A 22,469-nucleotide genomic window follows, 5' to 3' on the forward strand; every position below is an offset into this window, starting at 1 on the left:
GCTTTTCCGTGCATCATATCTGGATTTCCTCACTGAATTTAAACACAAAACTTGCCCTGATAATAAAGCCTTAAGCCCTGATAGCTCAGTTGGCAAATGCAGGAGACCCCGCTTCTATTCCTGGGTTGGGAAGATCTGCTGGAGAAGTGATAGGCTGCCCACTCCAATATTCTTGGGCATCCCTTATAGCTCAGTTAGAATCCGTGTGCAATGTGGGAGACCTGGGTTCAATTCCTGGTTGGGAAGATCCCCTGGAGAAGGGAACGGCTACCCACTCCAGCATTCTGGCCTGGAGAAATCCATGGACTGTATAGTCCATGGGGCTGCAAAGAGTCGGAAACAACTGAGCGACTTTCACTTAAGTCTTGGGCAGAAATTTTAAGTGCCTGTCATCTGCTGTTGAAAATGTTAATGAACAGAGGAGTGATAGGAAGTCATTTCTGTTTGTCTTTATTGGTGGAATAAAATTTCATGATGATTTGCTACTTATAGTTTCTTAGTTCTGATTGTTTAAGTCCACATGCACATCCTTGTCAACAATTCTGAGCAGGAAGTAACTTCCGGATGTATGACAAGTGACAGACACTAAAACAAAGCAAACTACATTGAGACAGCCACACACAGCAGACAAACCCCAAAGACCCCACTTCAACACTAAGTAAAATTGTGCTGGGTGACTGGAAAATGCCACCCGCAGACAACAAAATGCATGAAACTGTCATAAAGTAGGATGACTTTTGTCATAAAGTAGGATGGCTTCTGAACCAAGGTATCTTCAGGCTGAGGCAAAAGCCTAGTGATAGGTTTGACTTCCAGTGACTGTGAAGCATAGGCTTTAGTAAGGAAAAGAGGGTGGTCAGACATTCAACTTCTAAACCATATCTGGTCAGATAAACACCCTCATTAACGTATCTTAGGTGAAAGGTTGTAGATCTTGATTTGTGGACCAGCCAACCTATCTTTATAGTTTGGAACAAAAAAGTAATTACGGAGTTACACTTACCCATGGGGGTAACCAGGTAGGTAGGGAGGGAGGCTCAAATACTACCTCCTGCCACACCTGCACCTATGAATGAATTTCACATAACACATGAAAGATAAATGGCATAAGAATCCGCCTGCAATGCAGGCGACCCATGTTCGACCCCTGGGGCAGGAAGATCCCCTGGAGAAGGAAATGGCAACTCACTCCATTATTCTTGCCTGGGAAATCCCATGGACAGAGGAGTCTGGTGGGCTACAGTCCATGCGGTTGCAAAAGTGGGACACGACTTAGCTAGTGAACCACCACAGATGATGGCTTTGGGATTAGCAAGGAGACAGAAAGTAGATACTGATTTGAACAAGGAAAGGTTAATCTATTATTAAGAGAGAACTGGAGTAACAGAGAATTGGCTAGTAGGAGTTAACAAGAATTGTAAGGGGCAACCACTACCCCTAAGCTGAGCTGAAGGCCCAAGAACTATCCCATCACAAGGGCTGAGATCCAGAGATCTTAATGGAGATGGGAGAGCACTGGCTCCCTAATAGTGAGTCATGGGGTGCCTTAGTGGAGACACTCCCTCTGGGGTCCTGAAAGAAGTCATTCCTAGTAAGGTATCAAACCCCGGAATTTGCTAGGTGCTCAGGAAAACTTCTGGCTGCCAATGGAGCTGAAAAGCTGTCCTCGGCAGGAGTCTACTGTAAAACTTTCATGGGCACCTTGGGCCAGTGTAGCTCCAAGCTAGTGCCTGAGATAAAAGTTGAACAGCCAGCTCTCTTGTGCGTTCCCAGTGTTCATGGTAGGGCTATTGAAAAGTATATCCCAATAGCAAAATAACTATATTCCACCAAACAAGATGCACCCTTCTCACAAGTGAAGGGGAAACCTCAAAATGGGGAGACACAGAGTGCCAACAGCCATTGTATCCACTGTTAGGACTATGTGAATTACTTCTCCAATTCTGTCACAGTCCCACCTAATATTCTGTCACCTAAAGACTGAATTATAACGTTAACTTTTAACAACTTCCGGTGTAATATTAGAAAAAAAAATGGGAAGGAAAGAAGAAAACTGGTAGCAGATACAAATACACATATACATACAAAAGGCAACGGAAAAGCGTGCGAAGCTACTGCGATCCTCATTTATCTCATTGGCCAGGAGACCATAACTGATACTCACGGCTTCCTTCTTCCACTATTCATTCTGAGTGAACTCTGTCTGCAAGCCTTCTGTGCTGTTAATGCTGGCAGATAAAACAAATCCATATCCTGAATATTTGTCTGTTTTAATGAGGATAAATCTCTGCTCCCTCAATGACGGAAAGTCAGATATAATCAACCTGTCACCCAGTGGCTGGCTGGTGCCCCTAGGCACTCAATGTTGATTTCTCATTGACTAAGAACTCAGCAGAGGACTGCGTCTTCGATTAAGAGGATAAAGAGATAAGGAAAGAATTTTGCAGTTAGGAAAATAGAGGAGAGAAAAGAAGCTGATATTCCTTGGTTTATGCAGAAAGCCAATAAAGCCCCAGCACAGGACTCACTCTGTTCACGTAGGCCTCAGGCGCCCTTTCAAATCGCGGAAGGTGCCCCACCTTAGGCACCTTCTCGAGTGGGTCTTAGAAGCCCAGGCAGGAAAGTGAACACAGAGGGCCCCTGCGCTTCAGGGGATCAGCATGAAAAGGAAAAGGAAAGAGAAAGAACGACAAGGGGAGACCAAGTCTGATGAGCAAGGCCCACACTTTATTTTCCAAAGTAGTTTTTATACTTTAAGTTGTGCATAGAGGATAATGGGGCGGGGGCGGTAAAGTCATGCAAGGTCAGCAGTCCTTGATCCTTATCGAAGCCAAGCTTTTTTTCTGCAAACTTATCATATGCAAAAGCTTTAGGTGATTTACATCATCTTCTGGCCAGGAGGCCTGTTAACATTTTATGACCCTTTCTTCAGAAAACTTGTTTTTCTCTAAAGGTGATTATTCTAAAGTCAGGCGCCACCCTCCGAAAGCATTAGATAAAATTGCATTCCTGTAGGGCAAAAGTGTGGTGGGCTATATCAAGAAAAGAATTAAATCAAGGGTCCAAGGTTACAAACATTAAAGCTACTACTTACATTTCTATACACCAACTATATTAATCAATACACTCCCAGGGACACAGTAGGTAAGGGATATGGAAACTTGGCAGCAAGCATTAGCTCAACAAAGAAATCCTCTACTAGTTCTATTCTAACAATTTTAACTCTCTGAGAAGCTCTGCACTGTTAGAATATCTTAAGCATCCCATGCATCTTGTGGTTGGGAGGCTGTGAACAATCACATGCGTAGCTGCAGGAGTCCAAACAAACCTGTCAGGCAGGCCAGAAAAAGTCATCAGAGGGGTTTGAATTGAAACACACCTATTATGCCCAGGAGACTTATTACCTAGAGTTTTAAGTTGATTTTCTTACAGAGAAAGGTGGTCGGGGATAGCCCCCCCATTAATGTCAGAAGAGTTGGTGAAAGTCGTGAAATAGTGAAACAGACAGATTTTGGTTTTGGGGTAAATGCTCGGGCAGGTCCAGGGGGCCTCTTGAGTTCTGATTCGCCTTTGCATGTCAGATCCTCTCTGCATGACCTTTGTCATGGGTGGGAACTCCCGTGCTGGCTCCCGGCACAGCAATAGCACTAGCCAGGCAACTTTAGAAAGAAGTCCATGTTGTGCCCACAAAGCCTCAGTTTCTGCCACCATGGCTACTATGCATGGGCCCTCTGCATATGCACTGGGGGAGACAGGAGAAAGGCTAACTGGCATCCATAGAGTGTGTAATTCTGTCCACTTCATTATTAAGAGAAATAGGTGCTCTATGGTGGGCATTCAGATGGGACATGAATTTCTTCAGGATCTCTCCTTTTTGAAAAGTCCATCCTTATACCACTCCCTCAAAATTCCTTGTCACCAATCTTCCAATCTTGTTTCTCCTAAATCCCTGACCATACAGTTGAACCATGAGCAACTGCCCATGGCTCATTATACACCTTTACTGCTGGCATCCCTCATTTCAGATACACTATACAAATTATATCTACTATTCAAAATTCTTGGAGAAGGCAATGGCAACCCACTCCAGTACTCTTGCCTGGAAAATCCCATGGATGGAGGAGCCTGGTGGGCTGCAGGCCATGGGGTCGCAAAGAGTCGAACACGACTGAGCGACTTCACTTTGACTTTTCACTTTCATGCATTGGAGCAGGCAATGGCAACCCACTCCAGTACTCTTGCCTGGAAAATCCCATGGATGGAGGAGCCTGGTGGGCTGCCATTTATGGGGTAGCACAGAGTCGGACACGACTGAAGCGACTTAGCAGCAGCAGCAGCAGCATTCAAAATTCTGCCGACTGGGAGAATTTTCCTTCTCCACTGCACTTTACAATGAGGAGACTTGTAGTGCTATAGCTATCCACTCTTGAATTTGTTGTTTAGTCGCTCAGTCGTGTCTGACCTCTGTGACCCCACGGACTGCAGTATGCTAGACTTCTCTGTCCTTCACTGTCTCCCAGTTTGCTCAAACTCATGTCCATTGAGTCTATGATGCCATCCAACCACCTCATCCTCTGCCACCTCCTTCTCTTCTTGCTCTCAGTCTTTCCCAGCATCAAGGTCTTTTCTAATGAGTCAGCTCATCACATGAGGTGGTCAAAGTATTTGAGCTTCAGCTTCAGAATCAGTCCTTCCAATGAATATTCAGGACTGATTTCCTTTAGGATGGACTGGCTGGATCTCTTTGCAGTCCAAGGGACTCTCAAGAGTCTTCTCCAACACCACAGTTCAAAAGCATCAATTCTTCAGCACTCAACCTTCTTTAGGTCCAACTCTCACATCCATACATGACTACTGGACCTTTGACTAGATGGACCTTTGTTGGCAAGTAACGTCTCTGCTTTTTAATATGCTGTCTAGGTTGGTCATAACTTTTCTTCCAAGGAGTAAGCGTCTTTTAATTTCATGGCTGCAGTTACCATCTGCAGTGATTTTGGAGCCTAAGAAAATAAACTCTCTATTTCCATTGTTTCCCCATCTATTTGCCATGAAGTGATGGGACTGGATGCCACGATCTTAGTTTTTTGAATGTCGAGTTTTAAGCCAGCTTTTTTATTCTCTCTTTCACCTTCATCAAGGGGCTCTTTAGTCCCTCTTGGCTTTCTGTCATAAGGGTGGTGTCATCTGCATATCTGAGGTTATTGATATTTCTCCCAGAAAACTTGATTCCAACTTTAGCTTTATCCAGCCCAGCATTTCACATGATGTACTCTGCATATAAGTTAAATAAGCAGGGTGACAATATACAGCCTTGACATACTCCTTTCCCAATTTTAAACCAGTCCATTTTTCCATGTCCAGTTCTAACTATTGCTTCTTGACCTGCATACAGCTTTCTGAGGAGGCAGGGAAGATGGTCTGGTATTCCCAACTCTTTAAGAATTTTCCACAGTTTGTTGTGATCCACACAGTCCAAGGCCCTAGCATAGCCAATAAAGCAGAAGTAGATGTTTTTCTGGAGTTTTCTTGCTGGGTACCAGCTCTTGAATGGTACCAGCATATTCTGCAGACTCCCCTGTAACCCAGGCTTGAGAAATACAATAGGAGCTGCCATCAAAGGAGTCTGAGTCATTTGCTCATACTTTCCAAATTTGCACAAGCTCTGTCCCTTACATACTACTGGAGCTGAGGGCTAGGCCTCCCCACCAAATATGCCTCAATGGCATATTATTTTGAATTAAAGTTACTTATGAAACATCTGGGCTACTCTGGTGGCTCAGATGGTAAAGAACCTGCCTGCAATGCAGGAGACCCAGGTTTGATCCCTGGGTCAGGAAGATCCCCAGGAGAAGAGAATGGCCACCCACTCCAGTATTCTTGCCTGGAAAATTCCATAGACAGAGGACCCTGGAGGGGGCTATAATACATGGGGTCTCAAAGAGTCAAACATGACTGACTAACTAAAAAAAAAAAAAATATTGAATGAAAGAGGGACCCTTCAGCCCTCCTGTATACGAGGAAGCAGGAAATAAATCTCTCATGTAAATGGGGGCATGCTCTCCTTGTGTAGGTAGAGGACACCCTATTGCCAGAGACAAGGAATCTGGGGCCAAGAAACCTGTATTAAACATACACACACACTTTGTTACTTCTTTAATTTAATACTACAGCCCAAATTGTTTAGATTCTTGACCAATTGAGCACTCAAAGCCTAAGTTTCTTTGTCCTATCAATTCCTCACAAATTGTATTGTTTCTTTGTGTAAAAAGTGTAAAAGATGTCTACTCTGGCTACCTCTTAGGTCCCATCTTCTATGAGAACTCTGTGTGCATGCATTAAAAGTTGTTTCTTTTATTTCTGTTAGTCTCTCGTGTCAATTTTATTATTAGTCCAGTCACAGGGACTCGGGAGGAGCAGAGGAGGACATTTTCCTCTTCCTGACAATACCATTTCCACTTGATGACAGATTGTTGCTGAGAATGGCCAACTTCATGGCAAGGTAGCTCAGACAACACTCAATGATGAGAAGTCTGGCCCACATGATAAACTGACACCCTACATTCATGTATTCAGGATCTACCTGGTAGCAAACCAAAAAATGTTTCAAAGGCTGTGTGTCAAAGTGTGAAGAGTTAGCTAAAGAGGTCAGAGGTTTACTTCAACATCTCAGAAATCTGCACTGTGATTCTGCTCTTGGTGCTTGTCAGAGGCTCTGTACAGACTTTCCATTTCCTGTAGACACTCAGAAAATCATTGACTCTGCTAGGTCACATAGCCAGATTGGGAGCACAGTATGCATGTGTCCTGGACTTGCTGCACAGCCTTTTATTGCTCTGATAGTCTTTCAAAACTAGCAACCTTAGGGGTTACTCTGTAGACAAGCTGAAGTGGCATGTTCAAAGGTAGTACATGTTGCTTCAAAATCCAGAAGGGCCTTTTGGGCACAGTGACTACTGAATATCCAGAAATGTTACTTAAGTGTCCTAGAATTTTTGTGGGGCTGAATTATCAATATTACCCTCTGGTAATATACCCTCTGATTATCAATATTATATTACCCTCTGGTTATCAATTATCAATATTACCCTCTGGTTCTCATATACTTTACTAAGACATCTAAAGTACCAAGTACTTCCTGCTCATTGGATACAATCAATAAAATAGCATCAAGAGTAGGCCAGTGTGATGTTTTGTGGAATGTTGGGATGATTAAGATTTCTAGAACAGAAGGACTAACCTGACCCTGAGGCAAAACTGTGACAATATATGGTTGGCCCTGCTAAATAAAAGCAAATTGCTTTTGGTAGTCCTGGTAAATTCATCATATCAGTAGGTACACACCAAAAGCCAGGGGCTGTGCTGATTTGATCAAGTAAAGATACTATATCTGGGTCAGCAACTACAGCTGCCCCTTGGACAACATGGGTTCGAAATAAATGAGTCCACTTACACGTGTATGTTTTCAATAGTAAATACTATAGCATTATGCGATCTGAGGTTTTTTGAATCTGCGGATGCAGAACTGCCAATACAGAGAAACTACACAGTTGGAAGGCTGACTATAAATTATACTCAGATTTTTAACTATTTGGAGGGTTGGTGCCCCTACCTGCATATTGTTCAAAGGTCAGCTGTAATGTGGAATCAGCCAAATTTATGGTAGTCCAGTCATTCTCTAAGATTTATCCAACTTTTGCACAGGCCAAATAAGTGACGTAAATGGAGATGTGACAAATATCACTAGTCTTATTTCAAGCCTTTGATGGTGGCATTAATCTCAACAATTTCCTCTGGGATATGGCATTGCTTCTGATCTACTGTCTTACAAAGGAAAAGTCCTAAGGTCTTCCACTTAGGTCCCCTACCATAGTGGTTCTGGACCTGTGATTTAGAAAGCTAATATAGTTATATTGTATATCTATTCCAATTATACTTTGAGAAACTGGGGGATCTTCTGACCTTCATCTGAGCATACCGTGAGTCAGGCTTGAGCTAAGACTCCATATACTCCACATCCCCATTTTCACTGGTGGACCACAAGGATATTTTTGGTCCTCAGGAATTAAGTGTGAAAGCTATGATTATTTCCTTTTCCTCAAACTGCAGTTTAACAAATGGCTACAGGTTCCTTTGGGAAAGGCTTAGAGGAAGGTTTATGGTATACGCTTGAGGCAGTGACACAGTGCTCTTCCTCTAGGGGAACAGGGCGGCACATCAATCAAATCACTCTCGACTTGGAAACTGACTTAGGTTTGGAAACTGGATGAAAGGTCATGACACTCAACTGTGGCCACTAAAGCTTTTTGCTACCTGATCTAGAGCTTCTCCTGTGAAATACACAAAGTGCCAGAAGTCTGTTGATGACTTCACCCACAAAACCATTTGGGGTTTTGGCCCCATCTGAGGGCCAATGCCTTCTGATTACACCTATGTCCCTGCTTTCCTTTATTGCACAGGTAACCCGATTCATCCTTGGTGGTTAAATGTTGCCACTTGGTTTCTGCTGCTATAGGATTCCACCATCTCCACTGAAATTAGGGAGCCAATCTCATGGGTTACTAAAGATAGCAACTATAGATTTTTTCAACAATGCAGGGGCCCCTTCATTGTTTTTTTCTCAATATCTTCATGAAGGAAGTGTGCATGGGGCCTTGTCATGGAATACAGTTGGAAGATGGGTGTGCAAGTTGCACACAATAAATCCAATCAAACATTCCTTTTGGGGTCCAAAACTCACAAGTTGCAGATATATGCCTGTCCATGCACTCTTCTTTTGAGGTCTCAGAGTATTAAGAAACAGGGGAGAAGTGAAGATTGCTTGCTCAAACCTTTATCCCTTTGCATTCATCTTTCTACAGGTTTATGTACAACTCATTTAGTAAATACTTGCTCTCAAGCTCTCAACTTCCATTCCTCTCTAGAAAGTGTCAGCAAACTCTCTGGAAAGGGCAAAACAATAAATATTTTTTGCTCTGTGGGCAGAAATCATCCGTATTGCAACTCCTCAACTCTATTTTTATGGTGTAGAAACAGCTATAGACAATATATAAATAAAAGGGCATAGCTGGTCCTCATAAAATTTTCTCTACAAAAACAGGTGGTAGAATGAATTTGGCCCAAGGCCTGTTTGCCAACCCTCTAGCCTAGAAATTAAAAAAAAAACTTCCACCTCAGCATTTATATATTTCCCTTACTTACCCCATTTCCATTAGCTAACACATCCCCAGATATAAAAGAACAAAATAAATTCTCCATAAATCCATAACATTATTTATTTTAATTATGCATAAAAGCAATGTCTTTCTTTAAGATTAGGCCAGACATGTGCCTGATTTGAAGCACATGATATCCCTCCACTGATTCAGTAATCATTTGAAATTTCTGCATCCTATGGTTAAAGTATGAAAAAACCCTTTTAATGTATGTTTCAGTTGGAAATAAAACAATGTCAGCCTAAACTTTAATTCTTCTTTCAACAGATGACCTCAAGTAGGGCAATTTTTGTCAGGACAATACCACACACTGAGGCCTGTGACACACATGTTGAATGCCAAGCTCCATGTAGAGAAGGGAGAGGTACCTAATTCTGTGGGATCTGTATTTACACTTAAACCTTCAGGCAAAGGGAAGAGGTTTTATTGGATTTTAAGCAGGGTGATAAACTAATCAGAACTGAAATTTAAAATGATTGCTCTTGAAGCTGTGATGAATATAGATTTTTTTCCCCCTGAGGGGAGATGGTTGGGAAAGCCAGAGAGGAGGCTGAAGGCAATTAGGAAACTAGTAAAAGTAATCCAGGTGAGAGCAGAAGAGGTGTGGCGGCTCAGGATATGATTTGGAAATAAAGAGTTAGCTGAACTCAACAAATAAATCAGTGTGGAGGCTGGGAAGGTTGTTGAGCTGTTAAGTGTGTTAAAGATAGGTTCTTGGCCTGCTGAAAAAGACCACGTAATGACATGCTTGGGCTTCCCTGGTGGTTCAGTGGTAAAGAATCTGCCTGCAATTCAGGAGATGCAGATTCAATCCCTGGGTCAGGAAGATCCTCTGGGGAAGCAGATGGCAATCCACTTCAGTATTCCTGCCAGAGAAATCCCACAGACAGAGGAACCTGGCAGGCTACAGTCCGTGGGGGTCACAAAAAAGTTGGACACGACTAAGTGACTGAAAAATAACAGCATAATCTCCGCTCTGGATTACTTCAGGGGTAGACCTGGAGCTAAAGTAATGGAGCAAGAAGCCATGAACCCTAAAGGAGGTGATGACAAAGTTCAAAAAGATGGGTCATATCTGAAAAAACAAATGTCATGGTCAAAAGCTCAAAGAAAACAATTTGCATTAGAAACCCTCTCTGCACTATTAATGGCTGTCCAGAAGGGCCCACTTATCACCAGTATTACCCACTTATTCTTTTACCCTTTATTCTTACCCCATTTGATGCAGAATCATCCAACATGCAAGGTCTTATACTACCCAGATCTCCATCAAAGTATCAACCAAGTATGAGAATAATTTCTAGAAATTTATCCCACACATGTTAGTATTCAAGTGAAATGACAACCTGTAAAGTTTTTACATTAAAGCATTCTTTTTTTAAAATTTCTATTAAAGTTTCTATTATGGAAAATTCTAAAACATATAAAAGTAAAAAGAAAAAAGAACAGCTTCCATGTTTGTCGTTGTTGTTTAGTTGCCAAGTCATGTCCGACTCTTTGCGACCCCATGAACCGTAGCCCACCAGGCTCCTGTCCATTGGATTTTCCAGGCAAGAATACTGGAGTGGGTCGCCATTTTCTTCTCCAGGGTAAAGCATTCTTTTTAATATTGAAATGTTGAAACAGCCTACAACTCTACCAAAAGGGAACTAGATAAATAATGATAGAGTCATATGATGGAATAGTAAGCAAAGTTAAAAACGAAGAAGCAACTTTATATGCTGATATGATGTTAGTTCCACAATACAGTTAAATGGGGAAAAAAAGCAAAATTTATTTGCATTTCAAAAACAGAGAAAATATACACATCTTTTTTTTTTTTTTTAAAGAAAAAGTATTAATTGCCTCCAGAGAGGAAAACTGGGTATTAAAGGACACAGTGAAAGGAAAAGGGCTACTGGATTTGGGGGTGTTCCATCCAAATTAGGGAGCGCAAAAACAACAGAAGTCATGATATCTAATAAATACAAACTCTGTCAGAAGTCAGCAAAGAAAGAGCCCAAACAATTGCTATGGAACAGGACTAGAAAGCAATAGTCCAAACAGAAACAAGAAGACAGAGAGCTCTAGGAAGGGACCCATGAATTTGATAGGTTTGATTAGGTGAAAAATATCTTACTGAGACAGTGTTGGGTTATATAGAAAACCATATATGGAAAAGCTAAACACGTTCTTTTTTCTTAAGTGAGTTTATGCTTAACTCAAAGATTTTTTAAAATTCTACAAGGAAGCATGTTCATAATAGACTTGCTCGGCTCACTGGTGAACAAGATTTCACAACAATAAATACATACTAAAATGCCAACAAAATGTGAGACTATACTGTGACATCTATTGGCAAATCAAGGTAGGGAGTGCAGTGAGTATGTGTGTGAAAAAGCTTAAGATTTATCTACCATGTGGGCAGTCAGTAGGTAATGTCAAAATAATACATTAAGAAATAGCAGTATAAGCATATTATTTCAAAAGGTAAAAATGGGAAGAAACATCTAAAAGAGGTGAAAGCGATTGCCTTCTCATAGCACGATTGGGAGAGATGAGGGTTGAGAGGATTTCTGTTGCTATTGCAGAATCTTTTAAATCCTACTTAATTTTATTTACATGTAAGTCAGGAGAAGTATAGGATTTGGAATGAGACAACTTAGATTTGAATCTTGGCTCTGACATTTCACTAGCCTTGTAGATAGAGGAAAATTACTTATTTTTCAATTTTCCTATCTCTAAATTAGGGGCAAAAACATGCACTTCACAGAGCAGCTTTGAAAATTAAATAACTAATTCACGTAAGTTCCTAAAATATGCCTAGCACATAACTGTTTAGTAGTAAAGTAGTAACTGAGGACAAAAATTATTAAGACAATAAATATTAACTACTGTTATTTGGTAAAAATATAAAGGCATTAATAACTAAAATCTATTTTTTATACATACGAGTCACATACGAAAGTCTGCTCCTTTTAGGAGCAGAGGAAACTTTAATTTTATTTAAGGTAATATTCCCAGGTATTAAGTAGGACTTCACCTCTTTGGGCTTCAGTCTTCACTTTAATCCATAGCTGGAGGTGGGGAAAAAGACCCATGAAAAATTCCAGTTACAGTAAGAGCTTAAATTGGAATCAGAAGGTAAGTCTTAGCTAGATAGGGTGAAAGGGGAAGGAGAGTTCCAGGCAGAAAGAATGACACAAAGACCTAAAGGCAGGAGGGACTTGGTAAAAGAAAAGGAAAGAAAAAAAGCTAGTAGAGCTAGAATAAAGGACACGCACAATAAAGGACAGAAATGGTATGGACTTAGCAGAAGCAGAAGATATTAAGAGGTGGCAAGAATACACAGAAGAACTATACAAAAAAGATCTTCATGACCCAGATAATCACAATGATGTGATAACTCACCTAGAGCCAGACATCCTGGAAGTCAAGTGGGCCTTAGGAAGCATCACTATAAACAAAGCTAGAGGAAGTGATGGCATTCCAGTTGAACTATTTCAAATCCTCAAAGATGATGCTGTTAAAATGCTGCACTCAATATGCCAGCAAATTTGGAAAACTCAGCAATGGCCACAGGACTGGAAAAGGTCAGTTCCAATCCCAAAGGAAGGCAATACCAAAGAATGTTCAAACTACTGCACAATTGCATTCATCTCACATGCTAGCAAAGTAATGCTCAAAATTCTCCAAGCCAGGCTTCAACAGTACATGAACCATGAACCTCCAAATGTTCAAGCTGGATTTAGAAAAGGCAGAGGAACCAGAGATCAAATTGCCAGTATGTGCTGAATCATCAAAAAAGCAAGAGAGTTCCAGAAACACATCTACTTCTGCTTTACTGACTACACCAAAGCCTTTGACTGTGTGGATCACAACAAACTGGAAAATTCTTAAAGAGTTGGGAATACCAGACCATCTTACCTGCCTCCTGAGAAATCTGCATGCAGGTCAAGAAGCAACAATTAGAACCGGATATGGAACAATGGACTGGTTTAAAATTGGGAAAGGAGTATATCAAGGCTGTAGATTGTCACCCTGCTTATTTAACTTATATGCAGAGTACATCATGCAAAACGCTGGGTGGGATGAAGCTAAAGTTGGAATCAAGTTTTCTGGGAGAAATATCAATAACCTCAGATATGCAGAAAATGACACCACCCTTATGACAGAAAGCCAAGAGGGACTAAAGAGCCCTTTGATGAAGGTGAAAGAGAGAACAAAAAAGCTGGCTTAAAACTCAACATTAAAAAAACTAAGATCATGGCATCCAGTCCCAGCACTTCATGGCAAATAGATGGGGAAACAGTAGAAACAGTAGCTGACTTTATTTTCTTAGGCTCCAAAATCACTGCAGATGGTGACTGTAGCCATGAAATTAAAAGACGCTTGCTCCTTGGAAGGAAAATTATGACCAACCTGGACAGCATATTAAAAAGCAGAGACATTACTTGCCAACAAAGATCAATCTAGTCAAAGCTATGGTTTTTCCGGTAGTCATGTATGGATGTGAGAGTTGGACAATAAAGAAAGCTGAGCGCCAAAGAATTGATGCTTTTGAACTGTGGTGTTGGAGAAGACTCTTGAGAGTCCCTTGAACTGCAAAGAGATCAAACCAGTCCATCCTAAAGGAAATCAACCCTGAATATTCATTGGAAGGACTGATGCTGAAGCTCCAATACTTCGGCCACCTCATGCGAAGAGCTGACTCATTTGAAAAGACCCTGATGCTGGGAAAGATTGAAGGTGGGAGAAGGGGATGACAGAGGATGAGATGGTTGGATGGCATCATTGACTCGATGGACATGAGTTTGAGCAAGCTCTGGGAGTTGTTGATGGACAGGGAGGCCTGGTGTGTTGCAGTCCATGGGGTCACAAAGAGTCAGACAGGACTGAGTGACTAAACCGAACTGAGAGCTAGAAAAGAGAGTGATGATGAGAGAGATGTGTTCTGGGCAGGAACTAAATCAAGCCATGCCTTTAGGCTATCTTAAGGAGTTTGACTTACCCTGAGGCAATGAAAGGCTTTAAGCAGCTGGGTAAGAAGACCAATATTCTGAGAAGATCCCTCTAGGTACCCTGCGAAGCAACTAGAAAGAAGTTCAGAGAGGCAACAGGGAGGACACATTGCCAAAGTTCAGGCAAGAGATGCTAGTGCTAGGAATAGAGAAAAGTAGATGGATTTGAGAAATATTTATTTAAGAGGTAAAATTGACAGAACTTGGTGAAGGGAGACTTCCAGGAAGGAATCTTTCATCTTTTTTTTCTGGTCTAGTCTAACTACATTATATTCTTTACGTGAAAGCTGATCTCCTAAACTTCTCACCAATACATATGTACTCAATTGTAGAATATTTGCAAACAAAAGCTGCAAGGCATTTCAATCACAAAATTAACTTTTCACTTCTAAATGGTAAAACCCAGATCTTGGAACAGAACCAAAAGGCACAAAAATAACACTGAATTCACAGAAATCAGATGGAAATAATAGCAATATAAATTAAATAGCCTAATTAAGTATGTTTCCTACTTCCCAATTTCTGCAATGTCTATAAAAAAAAGCAAATATTCTTCCTGCCCAATGCCTCTCTCTCCTTTCTGTGCCATTTTTACTCCAATATTTTTATTCCATAATAGTTTAAGTGGAAAGAGAAATTTTACATGTTTTGCAAATAATTTATTAATAAAAATTGTGTGTGAGTTCACAGGTGAGCCAGCAGACTATATTATATCACATATGTAAGTCACATGATAAAAAGACACCTCACCCAGCTCAGGTGTATGTAGAGTGTATGTTGCTTGGGGTGGCAGTATCCTAAATGATGTGAGATCTCAGTTGACTCTTAAGAATCAGAAAAAGTTATAGAAGTAAACATAAGAGGGAAGGTGCTCTGAGCAGTGCAGAGGAACAACAAAAACAAACCAAACAGATGACATCTGTTGCTGAAATAAAAAATTCTGAGTATAAATCCATAGTTAAATGAGGGTCATACCTGGTGGGGCCATATTAAGGGCCATAGATTCTCTATCCTGTGAGCTATGAAAAGTCATTACATGATTTGAAGCAGAGGAGAAAGAAGTTCAGGTTTATATTTTTAAAGAGATTAGCACCTCAGGGGTTCTTCTGAGGATGGATTTGAGCTTAACACTATCCGTTGAGATATCAGGTGGCAGGGGACTATGGTACCCAAGACAAAAGGTGACGAGACCCTGAACTAGAGCAGTAGAAGTAGGAGAGGAATTTGTGAAAAAAAAAAAAAAAAAAAAAGGTGGAAAACCTTAAAGAGATTCAGTATTCTGATAGTTCTAGAAGCTAAAATGAGAGTAAAAAATGACCTCTGGATTTCTGGCATGACACCTGAATGGTGATACAGATCAATAACCCCTTCTCCAAAATCCCAGGAGCCTAATATGTTTCAAAAATTGAGATATTTTGGATGTTATAAAGGAGATATGGTTTACATAGCCAATATAACAGAGTATCCCCCAGCAGCACTTGGATGGTACCATGTAGTCAAACACCGGAGAAGGCAATGGCACCCCACTCCAGTACTCTTGCCTGGAAAATCCCATGGACGGAGGACCCTGGTGGGCTGCAGTCCATGGGGTCACTAAGAGTCGGACACAACTGAGCAATTTCACTTTCACTTTTCACTTTTATGCACTGGAAAAGGAAATGGCATCCCATTCCAGTGTTCTTGCCTGGAGAATCCCAGGGACGGGGGAGCCTGGTGGGCTGCTGTCTGTGGGGTCACACAGAGTCGGACACGACTGAAGCGATTTAGCAGCAGCAGCAGCAAACACACACAGAGGGGTTTCCCAGGTGGAGCTAGTGGTAAAGAACCCGCCTGCCAATGCAGGAGATGTAAGAAAGGAGGGTTTAATCCCTGGGTCAGGAAGATCCTCTGGAAAAGGGCATGTCAACCCACTCCAGTATTCTTTCCTGGAGAATCCCATGGACAGAGGAGCCTGGAGGGCTACAATCCACAGGGTCGCACAGAGTCGGACATGACTGAAGTGACTTGGCACACACACACTCAAACAAGCACAGAACTATTTCTTCAGCCAGACACATCCACCAAGCAGAGTAGATGATAAACAGCTTCCTGACAATTCACTCAGGTTTCATGGCAAATGTACTGAATTCTACTGAAAAATGAGTTAACCAAAAAAATTTTTGTTATCAGAGATTCTTTTGGTTTTGGATTTGTGGATAAGATACAGTAAATGTACTAATGCTCATAAAGAAGATACAGGAAGTAAAAGAGGTTGTCTTTTGCTGTTGCTGCTGCTATTTTGATGGGATGAAGGTTCTGGTTTACACATGTATAATCTCAGGTAATTATGACATCTTAAAGATGTCCAGCAGGCAATGGGATAGATGAGATGAAAAAACTAGTTTGGACAGTTTGAAACTGTAACAATTATAGGGGAAAAATGTGTACTTGGGAAAATAATCTCTGTTTAGCGCCAAAAATATGAGGCCAACCCAGAGAATGACTGAAGAAGATTTCATCTAATTGCCAGTAGTCACTAATGACCTAGAATTCAGAGTCCTACTTGTCTCTGCTTTGCCATAAGTTAATGCATGTTGGTCTTTTGTCTTTACTGGCACTATTTGAATTCATTGCTGCTCCAGTACTTTTGCCTGGAAAATCCCATGGACAGAGGAGCCTGGTAGGCTGCAGTCCATGGGGTCGCTGGGGTTGTTAGAGTCGGACACGACTGAGCGACTTCACTTTCACTTTTCCCTTTCATGCATTGGAGCAGGAAATGGCAACCCACTCCAGTGTTCTTGCCTGGAGAATCCCAGGGACGGGGGAGCCTGGTGGGCTGCCGTCTATGGGGTAGCACAGAGTCGGACATGAGTGAAGCGACTTAGCAGCAGCAGCATTGGCCCCATAGTAATTGCGTTTTGATTACTCAAATTATAACAAACTAATCATTCTGATCCTAACTAGATGCGTAATTAGATAGGTGATTAAAAATATTTCTTTCTCAATAAGATTTTACAGTCATAAAAGATCTAGCATAACAAATGTATTTTTATATTCTATGGACCAAAAAGTTAAATACGTCTGAAGATGATCTGGGCATTAATCATTTCCAAAATATTAAAACAGTAATATTTGCTTTTTGGAGAAAGATTCCTTTTACCAGGAATCAGAAGGCAGGTTAAAATTAAAAGCTTCTATGGAAGGCTTAATCATCCAATCAGAGTTTCCAAGCGTACATCCCTACAGGTCCTTTAGGGATCCAGTCAAATTTCTCAATTTCCCAATCTAGTTTTTGCAGGGGGTGGGTAAATGGTATGATTTCTACAATATGTCTTATGTTTGTTTCATAGTAAAAGGAAAACATACATTAACAAACGACAAACCAAAGAATAAACTTGCCAGTTTACTATAATAATATTTTTCACCCTCTACCCACCATATAACTCAGCCATAAAAGTTAGCACTTAGAGCTGGACATAATTCTTTCTCTCTCAAGCTTTCATTTGATAATAGTTACCACTGAAATCCCTTCAGAAAAACCTTTCCAATTTTTCCTATCCCCAAACATACCACAATATACTGAGAACTCATTTAAGATAACAATGATGTACAATAAGGTTTCATGCAGTTCCTAATGTTTGAGAGATTGGTCTAGCACCAGGTCCTAGAGCCTCTAGCCATCCAATAAATGTTTCATAAGGATTACAGTATAATTTTATACATTTTTAAAAGTACAGTTTGATTTTCTTCCCGTGAATATGTGTGTGAGAGAGAGACATAAACTGCTAGAAAAATCAGCCTTAAAAAAATGTAAATTCAATAGGACATCACCATTTTTATTGTAGGTTCCAGCCCATCTGGGCCCATAAAATCAATGCAGTGTTTTAGGACCAATATTTTTTACAGTAAATAATAGAGAACATCCAGTTGTAAGGTTAGTACTGCCTTGTAAACCTTGCTTCATTTATATACACACATACTTCAGGCTATTGTATTGAAGAATAGAATGCAATTCCGAGGACTGCAGTCCAAAAAAAAAAAAAAAAAGTTTTAAAAACATTGATGTTTTATTGGCTTAAAATAAAATACATTTTAAGCCAATATAATAAAAGATCAGAAGACTAAATTATGTCGTCCAAGTTGAGTCAAAAAATTAAATGTGGCTCTGAAATACCAAGGAAGGATTAAAAATCTCAAGCCACATATCATCATCAATACACATGTGCTCACAGTGAGAGAAAAGACTGACAGCCTCACTCAGTCTCCCTGGAGTCAGGCATCATCTGGGCAGTAGAAATTAGAGTAAATCAGAGCTGGACAAAGAACAATTGACTGTTCTGTAATTACAAAGGACTTACAAACTATATGAAAGACAGAAAGATAAACATCTTAAGATAAATGAGAAGGTGGGTGGTGAATAACATGGGTCTTGAGTCAAGTCACTCAAATAAGGCCATGTCTACTATTAATTTGCTAGGTGAACTGAAGTTAGAATCTCTTCTCAGCTTGGTTCATCACAAAATGGATGGGTTGACTGGATATCCAATGTGAGAAGGGGATCCTAAGAATGGTAGGGCTAGAAGGGAGTCCTGACTTAAGTCCTCATTATCTTAATCTAGGGAAGTATTATTTTTTTCTATTTTACAGATAGTTTAAATGAGACACACTGTTACTCTAGATAATGCAGATATGTTACATTTCTCTCTAGAATTAAAAGCAAAGATAATCTAATAACATCTGGCCCAATAATCAATAAGATTAAATTAATACCATACACTCAAGAGAGCAATGTGTGTGCGCTCAGTTGCTCAGTCCTGTCTGACTATGACCCTGCAGACTGTAGTCTGCCAGGCTCCTCTATCCATGGGATTCCCAGGCAAGAATACTTGAATGGGTTGCCCTTTCGTTCTCCAGGTGATCTTTCCCACCCAGGGATCGAACTCTCATCTCCTGCTCTGGCAGATAGATTCTTTACCACTGACCCACCTGTGAAGCCCCTCAGAAGAGAGAGCAATACCCATATCTAATTTTTAAACAGTATTTAGCACATATATTTCTCTGTATGGCGAGAAGAGGGAAGGTGAGGCTCTTTTATGAAAAGCAAAACGCACTGGTTAAAGCTGTCATTAATAATAATCTCCTATTGTGCTGTGATTGAATTTTTAACTTTAATTGCACCTTAAAATATTTTTGTGTTTCGTAAGGCATTTTAAGTGTTCAATTTAAACTATGTTAAAAAAAATTAGCAAAGATAGAACTAAAAAAATCTAGACAGTGAGACTGTATATTATTAAAATTTCTATGTAAAAATGTTAGTCAAAGCAATGCAAAAAGAAAGATGCTTGGTACAAACTGTTCAGAATGTTTCAACTAATATGTATGCTAGACTACAGATATTAAAAGTTAAATTTAAAGAAATTTATTTGTAGGGCATGATTCTAACCTTACATAGTTTAGCCACAAATTCAAGGAAAAATTTGCATAGTAAAAAAAGCAATAGATTTCCCCACAACCAGAAACTCTCAAATAAAGGCAGCAACTTTGATTTTTAATAATACAAATTGAATTAAAATGTCTTCAATATTGCAGCATAACTTCTATAGCAAATTATGTTCACTGTTCACTTGATAAGGTATTTTGAAAACCAGAAGAATTGGTAACTCCATGGAGTTCTTAAAACAGAAACAGTTATTTGATCAATTTTAAAATAAGGTGTTCGATGGACTTTGAAAGAAAAGAAAATAAAAATCTAAGGTAAGCACCGGTTTTACCCTCATTTCTTGGGCTTCAGAAAAGCCTAATTAGGCAGGGAAAGGAATTTGGGCCTGGCACACCCAGGTTCAGACGTGGCAGGTTCCTGAAACAAAGTTTTTTTGAACCTTTGAGTCATATGCCACAGGCAGACCAAACCCGCGATATGCAGGTTGTTAAGTCAACAGGTCCTTTAACGAGATGGTGTGCGGTCGGTGAGTGGCAGTTGGATTTCCTCCTGACACGAAGAAAATAGCTTCTTGATCAAACCGGAAAGTGGGCGCAGCTCTGGCTTAGGGAGCGCACCCGGAAAAGTGCAGAGACCAAACAGACAGAGAGAGAAGGATGTCCGCGTCCCGACCACAGAGCGCCTTCCAAACCACTCGGAAACCATTCGAATGGCTCGGCGGCCGCGGTTTCCAGTTAGGACTGTCTGGGGTCCGGCTGGGAAAGTTGTCTGCCAAGCTCGGCCCTTCCCGCCGCGGGCTCGCCGCTCCGGCACCCACACCGGGGAGGGAGGAGATCTACAACCTGTTAGCCCGAGAGGAAGCGCGGCCGCCCGGGTCCCTGCCCTTCCCACCTCCCCACCCCACCCCCAGTCCGCGACCCTCAAAGGGACAGGCTCCGGGCCCCCGGGACTTCGGCCCGGGGCTGGATCTTCTGGAGCCTCCTTACAGAGGGCACCGCGGGTGACAGAGTGACCCCCGGGGCGTCACCTCCCCCGGCCTCGGGCACCTCTTTCGGCCTCTCCCGAAGGGCAACTGAAACACCGCTCTCGAGACCATTTCCAACCGGCCACCAGGACCGTCCCGGTCTCCCCGCCACGTGAGCCTCCGCGTCCATCCGACCCCCTCCCCACCTCCGATGCTGCCCTGGGACAACGGGTCCCCAGCCCCGACACCAGCGCCGGCCCGCCGACTCACCTGGCGGGTGGGCAGGGCAGGGCAGGGCAGGGCGGCGGGAAGCGGCGGCACGGCGGGCGCTGGACGTGGGCCGGGCGCCAGGTGCAGGTGGCGGCGGCGACGGCTCCGGTTGCTGTCGCTACAGTTGCCGCTTAGTCCAGCTCCTCCTCCGCCGCCGCCTCCTGCCTTCCCGCTGGGCCTCCGGCGTTGCCAGGAGAGGCCGAACCGAGGCTCCGCTTCCTCTCGGAGTCTCCCAGGTGAGCTCCAGCCTGCGACGTCGGCAAGGGCGAGGCCCCCGCCCCGCGCCTGCGCGCCAGCCTCCCGCCCCGCCCAAGCCCTACCTGAGCGCTCCAGGTGAGGACCGAGGTCCGCGCTCGGGGCGAGGGCGCAGTCCCTGTCCGCGCGCAGCCGCCGCGCGGCTCCTCTGTCCGCGCGAGAGGCGAGGCTGGTTCTCCGTTCCGGGCGAGTCTCAGCCTGTCTACCCTGAGGAGTCCTGCGCTGACCTGATGTCAGGGGTCACCTTGTAACCGGGACACAGTCTGAGTCCTTAGGGAACCAGAGGATCTAGATATCCCTCAGACACACTTGTCTTCCTCTGCGTTTTGCCAAAATGAAGGGGTGGGCTGTCCGGAGATCGGGGTGCCCCGTGCCTCCGAGGACCACCTCATGACAGTAGCGACGGTTGGCTCGTAGGGTTTCCACGAGCAGAGTTCAGCAGCGTCTGTCACCACTTAGGTTCGTGAGCTATTGGGTGAGCTTCCTTCCCATGCAGTCTTGATTTCATCACTTGACTCACTTCAGCGCAGCTAGTGGTTTCCGTTTCTGCAAGCGCGCGCTCTGGTAGGGGCGCCTCACGTCCAAAGGAGGAGCCTCTGTCTTCCAAAGAAGAGCTTCTGGTATTTGGCAGAGCCTCGCGAATTTGGGGCGCGCCACTCCTTCCTGGGTTGCTATCGAAAGGCAAACCAATTGCCAGATGAGAGGGAAAGCAGCGACAGTAGAGAACAACCCGCTGTCCTTGTTTGCAAAGACGCTGAGGTTTCCTAGAGAGGGCTTGCTTCTCCGCAGTTTTGCTTAAACCCAACGTCTATCGGGAAGTGAGAACGCAGTCTCTAAGGAACTGGTGGGATTTGCTGTTCTTCCCAAAACCAAAAAAAGAAAGAAAGACAAATTTTAAATCTTTCTATGATAGATACAACTTTCTGTTTCAGTCTTCCTGCTGCTGTTCTGACAAGCATTGACACACCCGAAACCAGGACTTAAAATGACCTTTCTACCTTCCTATGAACTTACTCGTTTATTTAGCTGTATCTTGAATGTACATGGGACTATTAAGAGAAAAATAGCTGAAAATGTTTCAGTGGCATGCTTAATTACCTGGTGGCAGGTTTTTCCATAAAGTTTACCTGTGGCCTTCCTCCAGCATTTTGGTACATACTCTTAACCTAAAGTACTTTACTAGTTTTACTTTACTAAAGTAAAGGTTTGTTCACAAAGAGTCAGACACGACTGAGTGGCTGAACTGAACTGAAAAGTAAAGGCTTAGAAATACTGGTCAGTACAGTATCAACAGGTGTAGTTTTAGGACTTGGTTCATCTAACATTGGTTTTAGCATCCACAGTACTAT

The 22,469-nt window shown here is 42.3% G+C and overlaps 1 protein-coding gene across 2 annotated transcripts in view; it reads right to left on the bottom strand.

Moving 5' to 3' along the window:
* GALNT3 (polypeptide N-acetylgalactosaminyltransferase 3) overlaps positions 1-21,603 on the bottom strand; it is a 52,009-nt gene extending 30,406 nt beyond the window's left edge. Inside the window, exon 1 of one of the 2 annotated variants that reach the window (XM_070357841.1) lies at positions 21,186-21,603. The gene's annotated coding sequence lies outside the window, so the exon portion shown is untranslated. Of the gene's footprint in view, positions 1-20,865; positions 21,151-21,185 lie in introns of those variants that run through there. The other variant, XM_070357838.1, reaches the window with a different exon arrangement.
* Between the last annotated feature and the right edge of the window lie 866 nt (positions 21,604-22,469).

The sequence above is a fragment of the Bos mutus genome, chromosome 2 (genome assembly GCF_027580195.1).
Source record: "Bos mutus isolate GX-2022 chromosome 2, NWIPB_WYAK_1.1, whole genome shotgun sequence".
Taxonomy (NCBI): Eukaryota; Metazoa; Chordata; class Mammalia; order Artiodactyla; family Bovidae; genus Bos; species Bos mutus.